At 46.4% G+C, this 17896-nt stretch overlaps 1 protein-coding gene across 8 annotated transcripts in view; it reads right to left on the bottom strand.

Moving 5' to 3' along the window:
• Positions 1 to 16192, bottom strand: part of BMAL1 (basic helix-loop-helix ARNT like 1) — a 103720-nt gene extending 87528 nt beyond the window's left edge. For all 8 annotated transcript variants that reach the window (XM_059931169.1, XM_059931167.1, XM_059931166.1 and 5 more), the window contains exon 1: positions 16044 to 16192. The gene's annotated coding sequence lies outside the window, so the exon portion shown is untranslated. The remainder of the gene's footprint in view (positions 1 to 16043) is intronic.
• Positions 16193 to 17896: the final 1704 nt, after the last annotated feature.

Here is a 17896-nt window from a genome sequence, read left to right as displayed (position 1 = left end):
ATGTGCAAACTGGCTCACCACTGTTCAGAAAAGATAGACGTGCACCTTGGGCAGTCCAGAGATGGGCAGGTGGAGGGACCAAGAGAGCCGGCCCCTGGCTCATGCCTTCAGCTTTTGCTTTCTCCACTTGTAGATCCCGGCCTGGCCCAGGCTGACTGAATGGGAGACGCAGCTCCGAGGTCTCCTTGATCTCACCCCTCTGCTCCAGAAAGTACCGAGGACACAGAAGGAGCCAGGCCTTGGAAGCATTCCAACTCTGGTCCTCCTGCTCCGCTACAAACGGGCACGTGCAACCACCTCTGGGGCCATTCTTACAACCTGTAATTATCTTTATCATTTACTTCTCTGTGAACTGCTTCTCTCTCCCACCAGAATGAAAGCTCCATGGGAGCAGAGGCCAGGTCTGCCTTGCTCATCACTGTGCCCCCAGCCAGCATCGAGAACAGAGGCTGCCACATTGCAGGATCATAGCAGATGAATGCATGGCTCGGGGACTGCCTGGATTCAAACACCAAGCAGTCATCTCGAAGAGCTGTGCCTGAGCCTGCCTTGCCAGGAGTGGGCTAAGTGCTGGATGGATGGCCCAGTGCCTCCCCCAAAGCTCTTAGCCAGCTCAGGGCCCCCACCCCTTCCCTGCAGTCCCGACCCCTCCTCCTCACCGCACCCCAGAAGCACTGCTCAGGCCACTCCCCTGAGCCATGACAAGGAGTAAGGGGAAGCTGCTACAGGGAAAAGGACAACAATGTGCCCTCTTCGTTCTATAAAAATGTTGGTGGGAAGAAGCCACAACCAAATCTACAAAGTCATGAACAGATGGAGGGGACACTAGAAGTGAAAGGGTCCTGAGAGAACAAAGGACAGGGTCACTCAGTCCCAGGGTAATAGAGCCAGAGGTACCTGAGGGACACAGGAGTATAGGATAAAGGAAAAAAAGTTACACAGCAAATGGGAAACCTGCAAAATTCATTTCCTTAAGTGATTGTAATAAAGGCTAGTCAAATTCCAGGAGGAGCATTACTCAGGACATCTTTCCTAACACATGATAAACATTTAGCTTTCTATGTTAATTTCCAGAAGGAAAACATCCTCTTTATAACAAGTTCCTAAATGCCTCAGTCAGAAAATAATTTGGATAGGTCTGAGTTAACATGATGGTTTAAAACCCAGGCCAGGTTGCCAAAAATAAAGATTCTTGATTTGGCTGGAGATAATTAATTTGTGGCACTAATTTTTAACTGGCCTTTTATGATTATAAAAGTAATACATGCTCATTGTTGAAAAATAGGAAACCGCAGAGAAGAAGATGAGAATGAAAATCACCTTTAATTCCACAAGATGAGAACCACTGATAACACTGGCGCATTTCCCTCCTTCTATGAATGAAATTTTAACAGAGTTGAGTGCACACCGTGAATATAATTTCAGTTCCTGCCTTCTTCCAGTAAAGTTCACTTAAAAGCACTCCATTGGTTTCCAAGAAAGAAGTTCACCCTTAGTGAATAAACAAATTAAATAACAAAATGAATAAAAGAAACCCTTCATGAAGTTAAAAAAAAAAGCAAAACTGATTATTCCACTGAACCCCCATTTCCTTAGCAAAAGAAAAAAAAATCACTACAGCTGAGACAAAAATGGCCCATAAGATAGAAAGATTAAACTCATCTTTGTATCCTCTTACCTATATCATATTTTCAAGAAATATTTTTTGAACAAGCCACACATTTTTCAAATCAACAGAAGAATTTTATAACTGTATCTTATTATTTCAAAGCAAAAAATCAAGTCTTAATGGTCTTGGGAAAGTTTTATCTTCCAATCTGCAGGCGAACCAAACCATTTAAAGATGATCAGTTCACATTCATGGACCATGACATTCAAACAAAAGTCTTATCTCCAGTTTTGTTGTATTCTGTGACCTAAACTGTGGAGTAAGCAAATAGCCTTGCCAAGGACATATGTGTCATGTGCTACCCGGCTGGGAGCTGCCCTGACGTCTGCCTGCATCCTGGTGGGGTACGTGGTTTTACATGTAGGCCCAAGGCCTTGGCCAGTGGAGAGGAGAAGAACCTTTCCACCTAGCAGAGAAGACTATCCAGGATCAAGAGCTCCTTAGCACAAGGCATTTTTTTTCACCTCTCATAATAGTTCACACTTGATTCAACAAATGTGTCCATGTCAGGCATTGGGCTGGGTGCTCTGGACACAAAGGTGAACAACACTGAATAACACAGACGCTGTGCCCACTTCCACGGAGCTGCAGTTTGCAGAGCACTTCCCCATCCATTATCCTCACACTAAGCCTGGGAGACAGAAAGATCATCGCCATTGTTCCCATATTCTAAATGATAAGGCAAACATTCATTGGAGTATTTTACCCCAGGTTATGACACGGAAGAGCTAGACTCAAATCTAGGTTTTCTGACTCTTCATCCAGTGCCCAGTTTCTGAGCAATGAGTTGCCCTGACTTCTAGATGGCTGCACGTGTCCTGGTTTCTGGAAGCCTTCTTAGATTCTGACCCTGGACTCAGGCATCTTCCCAGCTTTCCTGGCAAGAGTTTCAGATCCTAGTTACTCCCTTCTACAGCGTAGCACACTGCTAGCCTCCCCCAGTGTTCAGTCTCCTTTCCACCCTGAAAAAGATTTTGCTGGACTCGTGGCCTCCCAACTGAAGATATTTCCCAGCTTCCTTTGCAGCTAAATGTAGCCATAGGACTAAGTTCTGGCCAATGGGATAAAAGAATGTGCTACTTCCAGGTCTTGCCCTTAAAATGACTGCATGTATTACTCCCTGATCCTTTCCCCTGGGAGACAGTAAAAACTGAAGCTTCCACCTTCAACCACCAAGTGGAAGCCACGTGTTGAAGACAGAAGGCCTGGACCCTTATCTACTCTAAACTGGTACATGAGAAAGAAATCAGCTACCACCCAATTTCAGCCAATGTGTCTGTGGAGCTCCCTAATACAGGAATTTGCTCTGTGTCCCATCCAATACAAGAAGCTTGAGTGAGACCAGTTCTACATTCTCTTAGCGAAGCCCCTTGTCGCCGATTAAATACCTTAAAGGGGATGTTCAAAACTATATAAGAAAGTATTCCATTCAGGTTTATTTCACGGAAAACTTTTCAAAAATGAAATTAACAGGATCTCCAAGATGATTTATGTTCAGGTCACAGGAAAATTGAGAGGGCCCAGAAAAGCAAACCAGCCTCCTATAGTAACAGGAGGGGAGAGAGCTCTAAGTGATAACACCACCAGTTCTCTCTCCTATAGCAGTTTACTCCATTCCTAGAAAAGGTACCAAGAGCTGAAATCATGTGAATCAAGGCTCATTTCTCCATGGAAACAATGTGATAATAAGAGCTTGTGTTCCCAACCAAGAACTCGATGGTCAACTTTTTAAAGAAATTACATAAACTCCATGTTTTATCATCTATTAAAGCCTTGGGACTTTTAAAGCTAGAAGGTCTGCTGGTCCAATAATATACCACAGAAGATCTTTGTGTGTTCTGTACCATCGAAAGTAGGTGCAAATCAATTAAACCTAACACAATAAACAATCACATGACCTTTCATTTATTCTGATTCAGTAACAGTGTGGTTTGTAGCACTTCACTTCAATAATTCCTGCTGACCTCTGAATATAGTAAATCAGAACACTTAAGAACATCTTCAACAGAGTAAGCAAAGAGGAACTTGGGAAGAAAGTAGAAGTCGTCAGAAAAGTGGTGTTTAAGCCTGACTCTGCCACTGACTAGCTTTGGGACCCTGGACAGTAGTTTAAATTCTCTAGGTATTTCTAGCCTGCAAAATGAGTCTTTATAACTCCTCTCTTCATAAGGCTGTGGTGAAGACGAGACAAGACAGTACATATAAAAACTACTTTGTAAATCACACATGAAAGGTGGATGGCATTGTTATCATGACCGTGACCTCGGGAAAGGCTTTTGTGAGATTTTGACGAGCATCAACATGAAAATGGAGCAGACTACCAACTACACAGCCACTTTTTGAAAAACTGACCCAGAGCAATTCTTTCGTAGTCCTCTCTTTCCCCCTTTAAAATTCCCCCATAGGCACTAGCTGGCAAGAGTTAGTCAATCTGCTGCATTCATCCTTGGCATCCATTTGCTCACAAGCCACAGGGAAGCCGGCAAGAGCTGCTAGATGTCAGCCATGGCCGTGAAGGAGGGAGAGGCATGGCCACTATCAACCAAAAATGCCTTCCAAAGACCCACTGGGCTGTCAGAAACCTCAAAACCAGATTCAGAAAGCATCTTAGGGTCCCAGGAAAAGGGAGGAAGAAGAATGCATCAGGTAAGAGTGCAGGCTCTGGAGTGAGACTGTCCTGGGTTTGAATCATGGCTTTTCCACTCACTGTGTACCATCAAAGGCACTGGGTCTCAGTCTCCCTAACTAGAAAGTGGGACTGACAGTGCCCACCCCCCCACAGGGCTATTGTGAGTATTAAATGGGAAAAGTCGTGTGAGCACTTAGCATAGTTCTCGGCAGATGGTAAATACTCAAAGGTTAAGTACTGCTATAATTATTATTATGAATAATAAGTACATCATGCAATACTAACAATAATTAAGATTTGGCAAATCTCTAGTCCTTCATGTCAAGACTTTGCTACAAGCTTTATAACCAAGTATTACCTGGACAGCATGCTGGCTCACCCACTAATTCCCCAAACTAATCAAGGTTCTTCTGGACTTCTTCCTATTGCCCCAGGATAGGTGAAACGTCTAAGAATGCCCAACTGGCCAGCTGGCTAGATCCTGCCACTTGTTTTTCTGGTTCATAGCTGCCCATCACTATCCTGAGAGGTGTGCACAGAGAGAAGAGATTAACTAGGATGTCTGTGTCTAACTTTTCTATCTTTGCCGAGGCTGGCCCCCCATCTCTCAGGATGAAATATATCATCATCTTTAAAATACGGCCCTACACCAGCAAAGTGAGGCTAGTCAGCACCCATTTGGTGGACAGCGCCACATCCCTAAACACACCCTGGAGGCAGGGGAACTACTTCTGTGCCCTCCAGGCTCTCCCTGAAAGGCTAGTACACCTTCACTATTAACACCACAGCTGCTACTCCCTACAACCAGGGAGCAACTTTACCGCTTCCAAAACCCCTATTCTTTCCTTATCTCACTCCAGCATCAAAACCACACTGTAAGGGGCTGGACAAGAATTGTTATACCTGTTCCACAGATAAGGAATCAGCCACAGTTTGAGACATTAAGTTATTTGGCTTAAACTATCTGGTGCGTAAGTAGCAGAAACAGTCTAGAATGCAGGTTATCCGGTTCCCAATCAGGGAACCTTTCTGGAAAATGTGGGTATTTGTTTTTAAACATTTGACTTCCATAATGGTGCTTTGCTTCTCAAGAATTCATTAACCAAGGTGTCTCAGTCATAGTACAGTGCAGATTCAACATACTTAAAAGCCACTCACACAAGCAGATGTTCCCCACGCTCTAGAATTCTAAAGGGCAACTGAAAACAGCCATGCTGATTAACATAATTGACAATTAATTCCCAGTTCTGGCTCCGCTCTGGTGAATCTCCGTCTGGATTCGGCTAGAAGCCTCCTATCAGGTCCCTGCTGCAGTTAGTCCCTCTGCTCCAATCCAGCTGGGACATTCACACTGGACTAATGCTTTAGGGAGAATCATTTCACATCACTAAAATCATCACCATCATAAAACAACTTCAGTCGTTCTTTACCACTCTCTACCTCACTAGGTAAACTTTGACTTGCCACTTAACCTTGCTGAGTTTCTTCTTCTACAAAATTAAGCAGTGGACTAAATAGAGTCTTGTCCACTTCCAGCTCATGACTCTAAAGCCCCCAGCCAAGCCCAAATCCTGCATCTGGAGGACAGTGGGAGACAGAGGATTCCACTGGTCAAGAGCCTCCATGGCTTGGTTTTTACACCTGGATCCACTGCTTCTTAGCTATGTGACCTTAGGCAGGTTACTGGATCACTCCGTGCTTCAATTTCCTCATTTCTAAAATGATGCTAATAATTGTACATACTTCATGGGGTTTTGTAGGCATTAAATCAGATAATATATGTGAAGTGCTAATGACATCATAAGAACTCTCTATATATTAGCAATTATTATCATCTGAAATGAAGAACCCTCCATTCTAGGCAAGGCTGTGTCCCTGAATACAAGCTGGTCATTCCTACCTCTGTGCTTTTAATTATGATGTGTTCCCACCCACCTGCTCCCTGGAAATACCTGTGCTACCCTTTTCTGTGAATCAAAATTCTACACATCCTTAAAAGTCTGGATTAAATCTGATCACTTCCACGAAGCCTCTTCCCTCACATGGCAACTCACAAAGAACTCTCTAGTCTCTGAATTCCTGTAGCAATTATAGATAGTCTAGACCACTTTACTGGCATTATACGTGGCCTTGATTTATCTATCTGCAGATAAAACTGCAGGCTCCTTGGCCACAACAACCATTTCTGTTCTTCCTCTGGGTCTCCATGGTGCCTGGTATATTGCCCTTCAGATATCTGTTGACTGAATAAAGAAATGTATAGTACTACACCCAAAGAAATATGCAGTAGGTTTTCTTTTAGTTGATGTGGCTCAGCTATTGATTTGCTGTACTTTGGAGCCAATTAAAGATAACATAAAGATGAACATCAGCAGGGCAGGGACATCCATGGCCATCTAAGTCCTGATCATCAATAAAAGATACTGATATCTGGCCAACCTGAAGAATAAGAAAAACACAGATGGCAAAAGGAAACAGTATCCTAAAATCCAAAGTACATTGCAAGACCAAGCACATGAGCCTATATACTGTTAGACAGGGTGGGAAAGTTGAGGTTTTCCCAAGCTGAACTCACTCACTCAGCAACAATTTATTGAGTGACTACTCTGCGCAGACACTGTCTTAGTTGCTGGGGATACAGCAGAGAAAAAGACAGACAAAATTCCTGCCAGTATTCCAGGATCTAAGGAGGAACGCTGGGTATAATGCCACCCTCTAGCTCCCAAGTGAAATCCACAGAGCAACAACTTCTTGCACCAACTCCTCTTGTTATGCCTTCAAGTAAGGGAAAAAGAAAAAAATGAAACATACTATTCACAAGTAACCAAACAGAGGCAGGGCTCAAAGTGCACTGTCACTCCCAATGAGGCTTCCCTCATTCTAGAATCTACTGGGGACGTTCTCCACATAGCACTCTGCACCCTAAGACAGCTGAACTCTAAGCCTCTAACACCCTAAGTCCCAGCTGAGCTCTGAGACTAGCATTGCTTATCAAACCTCTCAAATAGCAAATGTGGCTCTTGAGGCCAAAAACAATTCAGAGGTGGGAGAGGAGGAAGGGAGGGGTGGTAGGTAAAGGATCGGGTAGTTTTCACCACTGCAAAACCTGAAGCTCTTCTCCTTTGGAGCAGGAACCTCTTCTAATCTAAAGCCTCAAAAAAAAAAAAAATTTCTTTTCCTCCAGCAGGATACTGAAAATAGCTTTGCATTTAACATTTAAAATTGTTTTTGATCCCACACTCCTTCAGCTCTGCTCTCTCCTGCAAACTCGTTCCATTCCCTAAGGGCACTTATAAGTATATTTCAAAAGCAACAAACCAGAGTCACCATTTTTATCCCTAAGAGTTAAAAAGAAAAAATGATTTACATAATTACATGGAAGATAAGTTGACAAAGAACACAGGAATCTTATCTGGACCAAAAGTTCTAGGACAAAATTTCTTTCAACTCGTCAAGAGAGATAGCAGATTAAAATCAAGGTTCATATTGAAGGCATAACGGTTGGGTACCATACATGGGAACTTCTTGAGTTCCTCATTGTTTGTGTGCCACCTACTTCTTCAAAAAGAAAGTGGAGGTAGCTACTGGAGGGCAGGTTTGAACAATGAAATACATGCATGTTTTCCCGTGACATTGAGAAAACAGGATTTTATAGCCAAGAAGGACCTGAGAAATCAAAGTTCAATGAGCGCAACTTACTCAAAGTTACTCAGCAAGTCGGTGGCTGGGCAAAGACTGGAGCCCGGGCCTCTCCCAGCTCCCAGCCCACAGTTTTCCCCACTCTCCACACCACTGTCTCATTTATAACACATGAAATGAAATCTTAAAGGCACAAAGGCAAAAATCCTTTTTATAAACCTTTTTGTCAGACTAGAAAAATAGTAGGAGAAGTGACTTAGGTAAATGGGTCCCATTAACGCTAGTAGTAAATGACCTTTAATGCTATATAGATGGGGGTCTAGCTTCAGAAGGCTTAATTAATGCTGCTAACGCTTTAGTACTAAATAGTATGGTTTCAGCTAGAGTCAGCACTAAATGGCTTTTGTGGGCTTGCCTGGGAACCAAACCACCATTTAGTTCATTTTTTTCTATAGAAAAATGTATCCCAAGTTTCCATCAACTGCCTTACAAATGAACTTTTGAAACAAAATCTGTTTTTAAGATGGCTGTGCATATAAAACAGAATTCTGAAGTCTGAAGCTCTGCACTAGACATAATTAAAACAGTAATAGTGATACATGCTAAGAGTATATTTATGAGAAAACCCTTCAAACCCTTAATTTGTTTATGTGCAATATAATGTTTTATTAAAAGCCTTCTGAGCAGGATACGGTAAACTGCTATTTATACAATGTATAACCAAGGGCAAATGCTCCAATTTTGAGTGCAAGGATTTACAGGGCTGTTAGCACTGGGCTAAGGGTTACAGGGAGGATAAAACATCTATACTCAAGGAACTAAAAATCCAGTTACACTGGCCTTTATTTTACTTCAAAAACAATCAAACTACTTCCAATCTCAGGACCTTTGCACTGGTTGTTCCCTCTTCCTAAGATACTTTCCCCACATCTTCCTGCAGCTGAGCTCAAATGTCACCTCTTCACCCAAGGACCCAGCTAAAGCAACCTCCTTCATCATCACTACTGTTTTACTCTATGTGGTTGCTTACCTAGCATCTATCACTACCAGGAGTTAACATGCTTAACTGTTTACGGTCTGTCTCCTTCCCCTGGGACTCTGTTTTGTTCACTGCTATACCTTCAGTGCCTGGAACACTGCTACGCACACGGCAGGCATCCAACAAACTTCACTGAATGAGTAAACGAGTAGAATTGGAGGGTGGGAAGTGAGGACAAGATAATTATTCATGAGACAATTAAAAAATGAGAGAACTGGCCATCCTAATTGGAATCGATATGATCAATATGCTAATTATGAAGTACCAATGCTTCTGAATGAATGGCTGGCAATCGAAAGTAAAAAAAGCAAGAGAGAGAGAGCGCAAAGGGGACAAATGCCATCAGAGGAGGTTTCACAAAGCAGGGAGATTCAAGGCAGGCTGGGGCAAAGAAGAGAGGCCTCTCAGGTCAAGGGAGAGAGCTGAGGGAAGACAGACAGCAGGAGAGAGTCGGGCATGGGGTGGCCTGGGCAGGGACAAGCAGAACTGAACCCCAGGCACTGGGCTCGGTCTGCAAATGAAGGTAGAGGCAGGGAGCAGGGCTGCTGAGCAGGGGGAACAGGGTCAGACTCTGGAGAGCCTGGAAGACCGGACACAGGAGTGGCAACCACAGGCCACTGGCAGCAGGGCTGTTCTTGGAAGGCAAAGTTGGCCACATCATGTGGGAGGAACTGAAGGAAGTAGAAGGTAGAGCAGAAAACTGGTTAAAATATGACCTTGATGGTCTAAGCATGAGGCGGGCAAAAAGAGCCTCTTCCCTCTGCTTAGACATGAGAGAGATATAAGTGAGCAGGAGACATCCCCCCCTTCCCCCCCCCCACAAAAAAAAGACAACTTCCAGAGTATTTCACAGTAGCATTCCATGGCAGATTCGGGTCAACTTCCCAAACATTCTATACTTGGAGCATTCAAGAAGGTGAACAGAGATTCAAAACAATAACTCTGAGGGCAGGGCATGTCTTTCCATGCCTTTCAAATCTGAGATCAATTACCTTCAGTATAGCCTGTGTTTATTATCTTTTTATTCTTTGAAAAAAAAAAGTAGTATCTAATTTCACCGTGCAGTATACATTTGAACATTATATAACACATTTTTATGTAACAGGTTCTTGACATAAAACAATGTTTCCCTTACTATCTAAATGTATTTGGGGAACAACTGGCATTAAAAAATATATTTATATATACGTACACATTAAGGCTGTGGACATCTGTCTTTGGGGTAAGAAGCTGGAGAGAGGAGGAAGAAGGTGAGAGACTTTACAAAAGGTCTCCTCCCCGTGACGCTCTCCGCAGATGGCCCGGCGGGGGCAGTGGGTGAGGAGTTCTGTCAGGAGGTTCATCTCACACAAGCTGCCTGGGGAGGGGCTGGCTGAGCCACATGAGCCTTACGTCAGAGCAACGCCGCAGAAAGGCAGGAGGAAGCAAGAGATACAGAAATGTACAACAGGATGTGAGAAGCACGCTCACAAGCCCCTGGAACTCACACTTGGGTAATATCCAGACGTGCACCCCTTGTGTCCCACCGCAGAGGACTTCAGTCCTGCTTAAAAGGAGGTATACACCATGTCTGTCAGCAATAAGACTGGTCACCAATCACCTCGGGCCTGCCTGGCTCCTGGCCTGGTGCCGGGTGCTTCAGACACGGGATCAAATCCAGTGGTTCCTCCCAGCAGGCACCTACCGCAGTGGTTAGACAGCCGACTCTGGAAGTGTCCGTCCCTCCCCGCTCCCCCTGCACCAATCTGGCTCCACCCCATACCAGCTGGGCAGTTCACAAAACCACCTCACTTGTAAAATAAGGATAATCATGGTACCTACCTCATAGGGTTGTTATGAGGATTAAACAAGTTAATAAACATAAGGTGACTAACATATCTGCTGGCACTTAGAGAATGTTCAATAAATGTTACTTGCTGTTACCATCATTATTATTATTTCTATTTTGCAAATGAGGTAAATCAGACTCAAAGAAGCTAACTAATTTGCCCAGGTCACACATTTCAAACAATAGTTGAAGGCATAAGTACTTGTAAATGTTTTACTCAGCATATGTACGAAATCTAATGGGTAGAGTATTAACCAGAATATTAAATTAGACAAACCATCCATCCCCTTCTTTAACCAGGCTGGATAAACATGAGTTTATCCTATTTAAAAGGACAGCATGTACTAACGTAAAAATAATTTCCCATCATGTGCCAGCACTCAACGTTCTCCTGAAGCAAAGATGACTAAAGCTTACCCAATCTCATCTCCCCGACTTTAGGTCCCCAACTCAATCCCTCCTTCCATGCAGACCTAACTACTCATGGCCACGTCCACTCGTGCCCCTGTTGCATCCCTCATCTCATGCTCCCACCTCTCCACAGGTATATCCCCTTCCCTCCATGTGCTTAGTCCCTGAGTGCCTATCCCACCCCATCTCCTCCTCCTCAAGATCATTAATTGGGATTGGACAAGCATATCCTGAAGGCTCCCTATGCCTGTGATTTGGGGAAACCAAGATGAACTCCCCCCAAAGTGCTTGGCCTGGAACCAGCAGGTAAGATATTCCCAGAGACAGCCCAACACGATACGGGATGCAGCAGTACCTAAAATAATTAGAGCTAGATCAAGGGCTGGGGACACTGCTGCCCAGTGTGGGGAGGAAGAAAAACAAAATGAAGAAATAGCTCCAGGAGGACCAAGCATTTGAGCTGGGTCTTGAAGAAGAGTAGGATTTGGATGAGAGAAGGTTGAGGCATAGAACGGGCCAAGGGCTGGTCCAGGGAGCGGACAGCTCTTCAGCTTGACTGGACAGTCCTGTGCACACAGCCAGGCGGGCTGCGTATGGAGAGGCAAGAAGGAGCAGCAAGACTGATAGCTAACATCCATGAATGTTACTATGTTCCATGAAGAGCTTCATGTAGTTTTAATTCTTTAACTCATTGAATCCACACTGCAACACTCTGAGATAAGGACTAAAGTGATTCCAGTCTTACTGATGAGAGCACCAAGACAGAGAGAGCAAAGCAACTTGACCACAAGTCATAAACTTAGTAAGGAACAGTTAGGATATAAAATCTGGCTCCAAAGTCTGTGCTTTTAACCCCCCAACCAAAGTCCCTCTCAGGACAGCCTGATGGTGAAGGGGTACAGCTGTCATGAGGATGAAATGAGACCATGCTTGCAAGCAGTTTGCAACCTGTAACTCCAAGGCCACGGATGCTGGCAATAGGCTGCTGTGAATGTCTACAATGGACCTGCTAGCAGCTGAAGCAGGAGAGACACATCAGGACCGGAAAGGGGACCTGAGCCAACTGGGATAGTGTGAAGCGCAGAGGCCCAAAAAGACACCTACTTTTAGGGTGTGCAGGAAGAAAACCAAGAAAGCAATGTGACCTAAAGGCTGAGGGAGGAGGGGATTTCAAAAAGGAGGGAAAGACAGGTGGGTATAAGCTGCAAAAGGGCCAAGAACAACAATTTAGGACTAAGAATGAGGCCCTGGAATTCAAGACTTAAAGTTATTGGAGATATTTGAGATGAAGTATGAAGAAGGATAGTAGAGAGAGGGCAGGAGCTAAGAATGGAGCAGGTGAGAAAGTGGAGGGGGTGACCGTTCACAGCCCTGGGAGAGGCTGCCAGGCAGGGAGGGGAGAGAGAGACATGGGGACCCAGGGGCACCAAGTGCAGACACATGAAAGCTGCCCACTGCACAGTGGCCCAGAGCAGGCCTGTTTCCTCCCCTTCCATCTTTCCCTCCTCAATCAAGACAAGGGCTTTTCTAGGGTTGGTAAGGAGGCTGAGGGCAAACAGCACGAAGGATATTCCAGTGACAGGACCGACAGGACCCTGGCAGCACTGAGAGGGAGTGTCAGCAGACAGTGAGGGCGGGCTTCCTGTGTGCCAGGCATTTTACCCACATCACCTCCCCTGATCCTCACAGGGACTCTAGGAGGCAGGCTCCTTCATTACACCACAGAGGAGGAACATACAGTCAGAGGAGTCTAGCACTCGTCCAAGGACACGCCACCCAACCCAAGTCCCAGGTCCTGCTACCAGAGACCAGGCTCCTGCCCAAACTGAGGGTCTAAGAAGAGGGAACAGGGGAGAAATTCACTTGCTTTTTCCAAACTGGGAGGAAAAGAGGAGAGATGGGGGAAAGGGACAAGACATTCTGAGCCAGAAGGAAGAGATGCTGAGGGAGCTTAAGTCAGAGCAGGTCTTGTTTAGAGAGAGAGGGAGGAGAAAAGCCAGGGAGGGTGTCTGGGGTAAGTCTGGGTATTATGATGAAGTGGCAATGAGAGAAAAGACTGTGGAGAAGGGTGACATACCTGTATTTCCAGGCTCCTAACTAAACCTCAAGGGCTAAAAAGGAAGTAAAAAATTACTTCCCTGCAACTGCTACCACGATGTTAACGAAAATCACTACCTATGACTGTAACATCATATGGGGCAGAAACTGTTTCTTTAATATTTGACTTTCTCCAACCACCATGAGTTGATGGACTCATAAATAGAAGAAAGCCCATAGAAGGAAGGCAACCCTTATACCAAAGAGAGATATAGAATATTTCGTTTTTACATATGCTTATGCATTTTGTTAACAAGTCTTTCTACAGTGCCTGTCCATTGTTTAGTATATAAATTGCGTAGAGATTGTTAGTGTGGAGCGATAAATCTGAAAGTAGGGCCACTTCCTTTTCCTCTCTGTGGTAGGCAAACCTCTTCTGCAAATAGCAGACAAATTCCTGAGTACTCATCATTTTATAAATCATTTGAAATGGATTCTTTAAAACACCATCTGTTGATCTGTTTAAGTTTCCCAAGAAAATAGGACTTCAGCTCAGATATTCTGGAGGCTCCAGCAGGTAAATACCAACCTGAATTCAGCTGTATTAAATATTTAGAGATACACAGAACTTTAGAGCAGAAGGAACCTCTGAGATCACCTAGTTCAACTGCCTTACTTTCCATCTGAGGCAAGTAGAACTCAGAAAGGTTCAGGGACTTGCCCCAAGTAGCACAGCCATGAAAGCCCAAGTCTGGGCTAGAACCAGGAGATTCTCTCAGGCTAGTGCTCTTCTACCACACCTGCTCCTTTCTCTCTCCCTCTTTCTAAACTCTAGGGGTTGGAATAAGGTATAAATTTAACTATAGTTTTAACTTACTATTATTATTCACCGGCTACATCCACAATCAAAACGAAAAATGCCAGCTTTAGATGATACAGGCAATTTCAAATCCTGCCCAGGAAATTTTAAAGCCTTCTAAATATGTTCAACAAAGTGTTTTAAAGACTTATTAGTAAAGTGAACTCAGTAACAAAGCATGGAGTGAAAGATTCAATTTTGTGTTAAAAAAAACATTTTCTAGTTTCATTGATATGGAAATCAAATTTAACAGCAGTGATTTTTTTTTTTCTTTCTTTTTTAAATCTTGCAAGCACGGAGAGCATGAGATTATTCAAAACTGCTCAGGAGCAGCAATGATTATTTTAAGCTGATGATTCAACCAGTACATTAATTAAAAACTCCACCAACCCAAATTGACAGATCCTGATATCAATGAGACAAGAAGAATTAAAATAATAGTTGTCATATAAAAATAGATTAAAGGAAGGAACAGCAGCAGATGTCAGAAGGACAAATGACAAGCAAGCATTGTGCGAAACTAGATGCAGCTAATGGGCAGCTTTTATGGATTTTTTAAAAAACGAAGATCCTGGAAATACACGTACAGTCAAGAAATGCTTCTTCAAATCTAATTTCTGGAAGCTGAGTAATAAAACTTGGCTAATAATTCCTTGCCGAGGACTAGCTATGTAAGCAGGGAGACGAGACAGCAAGCGCAAAAGTGCCAAAACAACACTAGGTGACTCGGAAGGGGCCGAGGCAGGGGAGGGAAAAGAGGATGGGAAAGGTGAGTTGAGGGGGGACAGCCTGGTATCCCACCGGCCCGCACAAACTTGACAACAGTCGCCCATGTCCAGTGCAGCCTTTCCTTCCCCCGCGCCTGCCCTCGGTTCCGCAGCCGATTCCCACGACCCCTCGGAGTGACTGACTCGAGCCCCACAAGGTCGGCATTAATTTCTATTCTTCCACTTATTCCTCTGAGCAAACAAGAGCTCTCTTGGCTGTCAACGTCCGGCAATCGTGAGCGGGAAGCTTTTTCTTTGACATCTGTCAAACACGGTGCTAAACCCAGACTCGCTGCGGTCTCCAGGACTCCAGGGCGGGCGGCGGGCCCGCACCTGGGCGCCGGGCGACATCCCCGTGCCGTGGAGCACCTGCTCGCAAACCCAAGGGGGATCCTCCCCGGGCTGCCCAGGACCCAGATGGCGCAGGCCGGACGAAAGTTCGCAGGCTGGGGTCGGCCGCATCTCCGGCGGGGAATACCCGGGTGCAGCGGCAGCACCCGCGACAGGGCCGAAGGGGCAAGGGGGGGCTCGGACTCCCCAAGCCCGGCGGAGACGCCCTCCCCGCCCCCACCCAGCCCCGCAGGCTCCCGAAAGGGAAGTGGAGGAGGCGGAGGAAGGGCAGAAGCAGCATCTCTCGCCCAACGCCCTTGGGGTGCAGCCGTCAAGGGTGGTCGCCTCGGGGGTCCCCGAACCTTCCGGGGATACATCCTAGGACTCGCCCTCAGCCGGGTCACTGCTCTCAAAGGGTGGAGCTGTCCCTTTAAGAGGCAGCTGGCTGCTCCTACCTCCTCTCCCCCCCCACCCCCCGGGTCAGGTAGCGATGCCGGCTGAGGGGAGGTGGGTATTCCCGCGGACTCCTTCCCAGTCCCTTTAAGGGCGCCTGCGGCACCTCTGCCCGCTCTACCCCGCAGCGCCAACCCCCGCGAGTGAGGATGGGGGCGGACGGGCGCGGCGCCTTTAAGGAGCGCAGCCTCCCCGCGGCCCGGGTGGGGGCAGGGAGCGGGCACGGGCCCTTTAAGGCCGGCAGCGGGCACGTCGGTCAGGGCTCCCCGGCGGCCGGGCTGCGCCCCGGGCGGCGGCTGAGGCGCCGCGCCTGCCAGGGTGCTAACGGCCCCGACGGGGTGCCCGCGGCCGCGCCGCTGGCCGCGGCCAGCCCGACACTCACCGTGGCTCGCCGGGAGCGCCCGCGCCCGCGCCCCCACTCGGATCCCGCGGCGGCGGCGGCGGTGAGTCCGGCGCGGGTAAACAGGCACCTCCGTCCCTGACCTACTTTCTGCCTTCCCTAAATGTCGCACCACTAACCTACTTTCCGACCAATCCGCTCCCCGCCGGCCCAGGCCCGGCCCCCCGCCCACCAATCGCTGTGCCCAACCCCCCCTTCCCCGCCCACCAATGGAGGAGTCGCGGAGCCCGGATACCTGCCTCTTCCCGCCAGCCAATCCTAGCGCCCGAAGGGAGCCGGTATAGGCGGCCGCCCCCGGCCAATCCGCGCGCGGCTCAGCGGCCTGCTGGCCAGTTGTGTGGCAGCTAGAGAGGCCGCTGACCAATGGCGAGGCGGCGGGGGCCGGTTTACCTGCTACTTTCCCGCCACCAATCGCTTGGCGCACAGAAGCGCACGCCCCAAGGAAAGGACCAATCCGCGCGCTTTCCCTGGATTTCCTCGCCCCTGTCTTCTCTTTCCCCTCAGGTCTCCCGCTAGCCTTGGCCACTGCAGTCGCCTGGCATGTCCCTCTTCTCTAGGTCCCTGACTTGCTTCTGGCTTAGGGCTCTCACTCCTCCTCGCCCTTTTTCACTCGGGACATCCTGACGAAAGCAACATTCCCTCACTCCCCTTCCTCCAACTCCATCTAGGAGACCAATTTTAGGAACACAGAGTGCCAGACCCTTCCCAAAACATCTTGGTTTGCCAAAGTCCAAACGAGAGAAAAAATACTTAGTATTTCCAGAAGGCTTTTCCATCCAAGTGTTCTTACGTTCTTTTCATTCGTCCTGACCTCCAAGCATCCCACTGGAGCTGTCATTCTTGTTCAAAAGCGGAAACTCAAGCCTGGAGCGATTCCATTCAGTGACCGCACCTACTGTGTGGCAGACAACTTCCCGGTGGCTCTAGTCTTTACTGTAGAAAAGCTGTCCAGGGAGTGAGACGGAAGGAAACAAATAGTTACAGAAAATAGACATTTCATAACAAGATACAACTTTAGTACTGGAGGACGGAGAATCTGTCTTATTTTTGCATCTCAAGCATTTAACAGAGGACCTTTAGCTCAAAGAACTCCCAACCCTTTTAGATGTTAAACTCCTTGAATACAGGGACCTTGTCCTTTTTGTTATACTCGCCCCTCCCCTTTAGGACCTAAGGAGGGGGGGAAGGAATGGAAGGGTGGGGAGGGTGCATGTTTGTTTGTTGACTGGATATGTGAACAAACAGATCTAAATCACTCAATCCTGTGACCCAGACTAGCCCCTATGACTCTAGAATTCCAGCCTTGTTCCTTGAACACAGATGCTGCATTTTAAACATTGTAAAATTGTAGCCCATCCCCAGCTCACTGCCAGGCACAGTGAGTTGCCCAGTATGTGCTTGGGGCCTGAATGTTGACCGTTTTCAAGGTTAACCAGCTTCATTGGTAGCTTACTACTTTTCCTAAGTTTACATGCAGGTAGAATCTGACTGCTGTTTCCTCTTTCTCTGCCCTGATTTCATGAGGAGACCACGCTATGTAAGTGGGATTTTAACAATGTACTTGACAAGATGTTGTGGACAAGATGAAGAAATATAAGCCTGGATTCTAATATAACTAATTGGACGAATAACTTGTTAAGTAACCATTACCTAAAGATGCTGATTAATGAATCCTTGCTGACCTGAAGGAAGGGTGGAAGTAATAGATATTTGTGCAGCATCTACTGCATGCTATGTGCTTTCCCTGCATCTTCCCCCTTAATCCACACAATCCCATTTTACAGATGAGGAAACTGAAATTCAAAGTTTAACCAGCTGACTCAAAGCCACAAGTC

This window comes from Balaenoptera ricei, chromosome 8, assembly GCF_028023285.1.
Source record: "Balaenoptera ricei isolate mBalRic1 chromosome 8, mBalRic1.hap2, whole genome shotgun sequence".
Taxonomy (NCBI): domain Eukaryota; kingdom Metazoa; phylum Chordata; class Mammalia; order Artiodactyla; family Balaenopteridae; genus Balaenoptera; species Balaenoptera ricei.
The sequence above is the reverse complement of the archived record's forward strand: the minus strand, read 5'-3'. Positions and strand labels throughout refer to the sequence as shown.